This window comes from Anopheles coustani, chromosome 2, assembly GCF_943734705.1.
Source record: "Anopheles coustani chromosome 2, idAnoCousDA_361_x.2, whole genome shotgun sequence".
Lineage (NCBI taxonomy): Eukaryota > Metazoa > Arthropoda > Insecta > Diptera > Culicidae > Anopheles > Anopheles coustani.
This window is the reverse complement of record NC_071289.1, coordinates 6,793,419-6,797,613: the sequence shown is the minus strand read 5'-3', so window position 1 is coordinate 6,797,613 and position 4,195 is coordinate 6,793,419.

Here is a 4,195-nt window from a genome sequence, read left to right as displayed (position 1 = left end):
AAGATTATGAGGAAACGAGCGTGGAAATGTGGGATTGAACGGGTGGGTTAAAGGTTCTGTTGGTGGTAGAAAAAGGAGGAAACACAAAAAACACTCGTCGTTAGTTAGCGCCGGGTTGCCTTCGGGATGATCTGACGAATGTATTAAATCCACCTACTCGGCGAGTGGCCGGGCAGGGTGTTTGGAGGAACACGAGAGTTCGCAATGTGTTTTGCAGCATCGATTCATCAAAGCGCTTCATCATAATTGTCATAATGGTATCAGCGTGTGCATGTGTTTGATGTTATGACGTGTAGCATGTGGAAAGGCGGAAAAGATAAGCCAAATGATATCGAAGAATGATGATGTCGCTTATGATGTTTTCCCGACTTCATTGTTTATGACGTCTGTACAGGAAGAAGCTAAGAGTGCAGATAAGATAAGATAAGAGTAATACGACGCGGTTTAAATTGTTCGTTCCTTAGCCTGCACGCGAGGAAATACATATTCATGTAACATCTTATGAGGTTTGTTATCTTCATCATTCTGTACCAAATGCGACGCATGTTTGAAAAAGAGATCGATAGAAGAATATACGTACTACAGGAATAGCACAGGCAAGCATATTGTTGCAGAGTAACTCTTTACGTGCTTCATAAAACATTATGTTGAAATAGCAAACACATTCTGCTATGCAACGTTACATTTGGTTCAGTGTTGAGCACTGTTTTACCCTTTTTTCGATGGGATGTAAATTATTCGAAACTTTTCCACTATCTTCTTTTGGGTGCTCTTAAAACCCGGTTCTCGATGTCGACGAGAAAACATATTTCAAAAGTTTACTCGCGCATGCAACTCCTTGGTTACATCGACCAGCTTCCCTTTTTCTCAACGTTCTCACCACTTACGCTCGACGAACAGTTTTACATTCCCAAAACAGGAAGCAAACATTTGTGATGCACCGGGGAGGTTTTTACTTCATGTTTCATGTAAGATCGGTTGTCAAGAATATGAAGCTGCCCAAAGGGTGTATCGTTGAAAGGATGGTTCGGATAAAAGGAAAAATTATTAGCTAGATTAATTCCGAAAGAGCTTGGTGGAAGTTTACACTAAATAAACTAAATGGTTGACTTCCCTGAACTTGATAAAGCAAATTGATAGAGTACCAGGATAAAATGTATGTTAGAAAGGAGAATAGGCATAAATTTATTCTTTAAGAAACTTTTTTAAAAATTGCACATTAATAGCTGTACACATTCTACAATGTACAAATGAAGGCGAAATCACATTTTAGTGGAAGCCAAGAAGCTGAAAACTGTTCCTTAAACTCTCATCATCATAACTGTCACGATATCGTGCCAAAGTTCAGGCCCCAGCCGCTGCTGCCATGTTTATCTTTATCGCTTATTCATCCTTTTCCAACACGCTCTGCATCAACATCGACCGGAAGGAAACGGAGGAGGACCGGTTAAATATTTCCTTAGGACTTCCAACCGAACGGCAAGCGATAATCGCCTTCAACACTACTTAATCGATCGTTCGACACCGGAAGCTGGGCGGAAATATCCCCCTCCTCTCTCCCCTTGATCCTTTCTACCCTCGATAAACACGCCTCCCCACGCCCCATGTTGCGCTGTATCAACAAGAGACACTTCAGAACGATTTAATTGAAACAAGTTTCTGAAGAAGTGGGTTGTCGACCGCACGATGAATAAATTTGTTAGGAAATAATTTCGAGCCCTTTAAAAACTTTCTCATTGTTCAATCAGGATGATTTGATGAGTCCGATGTTGGACATCCTGTTCCTAAAATTAGATACTATTTTTTTAATGTGCTGGAGTTTGTCAAATTTTGTAATTCGAGTTTCGGCTTTACCAAGTTGTTCGATTTTTAAAGATCCTTACAATTTCTTATGTTTGAGATTCATAGCTAGTTTCAAGAATAACCAAAAAATAATGTATTTAAATTTGGGAGAAAAACGCTAAAAAGATTGGTGGGATAGAAAAAAAATGGAAGAGGGTCTCTAGACATAAGTGCCAGTCCCTTTTCCAGGGAGTTAGTACAGCCTACGCGAAATTGGCAAAAAATTAGTTCGTCGACCTCATGTTGGGTAAACCCATATGGCTAGTGATGAACCCAACATAATCTACGGGAAAAAGTAGAACAGCACGAAATTGAAACCGGCAGGCGTAAAATTGAGGCACTGAAGAAGGAAAACAGCGTTCATCCTTAAACTTTACCTCCGTAAAAATATACACTTCACGAACGGAAAAAAGGACATCACTTCCTTGCGGGTGACACTTGATAGGCACACTCGAATCTATATGCAAATCGGGTGCGTTTCGGGGCTGAGCATGAGACAGCAGAAACATCTCGAACCCGGCCGTTGAGTGGCCTGGAAAATCGATATTCGTTTCCTCCACCCTCGGTTGTTTTTGACCGAAACATAAATCCTCAAAATAGTCCGATCTTGGTGGAGATTTTTAGGAAATTTAATACCTCATATGGTCTCATTGATCATTTCATAAAAGCGATCGCTCTCTGCAAAATATAAATTCAAATTAGTGTTTACATTACCTAATTTGTAGTGACTTCTTTTTCATTCCATGCTAAAAATTCATTCATGCGATAATATTCGAAATAAATGTACTTTTATTAAATCCTGTTTGTTCACAATCAAACCTTCCGGCGAATTTGAGTAAGTTTCATCACAACTTGCATTTCGATCGGACAGCCGGTTTGCATTTCGAGTCTGCTGTTTGCTTGTTCTATGTTCAGCCGGTTTTGCTTCGGGGATGGTCGAGTCTTAAACTTCCTCTCAATAGTATATACAAACATCTCATAGTACTTAGCTCATTCGTGTGGAGTGTGATGGGAAGAGTTGGTTTCTGTGTGTATCATGTTATTTGTTAATACTCCAGTGATGCTTCAACATTTTTACCTGTTTGTTTGATCTGAAATATAATCCAGAAGCTAAGATGGCTCAAAACCGGGTGATTCTTTGGATGTATAAATAAATCCGGTCCTATTTTTGTCCATTTATTTATTTATTCTTGTTAATTATCTCCAGATCTTTATTTACAAACCCGTCTTGTTGCGTTTACTGTGTATTTTCTTGTCAATTTTACCGCAATCTCTCGTCCAATTTTAATTCCATTTACACTACACCAAACAATACATTCAATATTATAAATTGGCATTGCCATAACCTATCTGTACAGACTTCGAGCCACTTGGGAGGCAGGTTTGGGATTGACGCAGATTTCATCTGCCTACATCCACCCGGGCGTTCTTTACTACTAAATAAATACCTACGATGTAATCATGTTTCTATTAGTGATGAGTCTTACGATTCTTTTCACGGATCGACCCGGAATCGAGTCCGTCCCTAGAAGAATCGATTCCGACCCGTAGGTGCAACGAGTTCGGGTCGACCCGAACCAACGGGTCGAACTCGCATATGGACAGCTGCACCTACTGGTCGACCCGGAGTCGTTGCACCTACGGGTCGACCCGAACTCGTTGCACCTACGGGTCGACCCGAACCAACGGGTCGAACTCGCATATGGACAGCTGCACCTACTGGTCGACCCGGAGTCGTTGCACCTACGGGTCGACCCGAACTCGTTGCACCTACGGGTCGACCCGAACTCGTTGCACCTACGGGTCGACCCGAACCAACGGGTCGAACTCGCATATGGGCAGCTGCACCTATTGGTCGACCCGAACTCGTTGCACCTACGGGTTGACCCGCACCAACGGGTCGAACTCGCATATGGGCAGCTGCACCTACTGGTCGACCCGGAGTCGTTGCACCTACGGGTCGACCCGAACTCGTTGCACCTACGGGTCGACCCGAACCAACGGTCGTTGGAATCGAGAGTTCGACCCGGAGCGCTCCGGGTCGGTTACGGATCGCTCCGACCCGATAGGTTCGGGTCGACCCGCTCATCACTAGTTTCTATGAATCTGGCATCGCACACAATATCGTACCCTATAACGCACCGTCCGTATTTATTTGCTATTTTCTGTTCAGTTTATCTAAACGACCAACAACGGCTTCCCGACTTCATTCAGGATTTATTTGCTTTACTGTAGTATGTGGAAGTTGAATCATTTCAATCTATTTATTGAATGTTTGTCTGTACATGAAACATAAAATAAGTTTGACTTTTTACATATAGTATCTTTCTGTTTTGGAGCTCTAATCAGAACT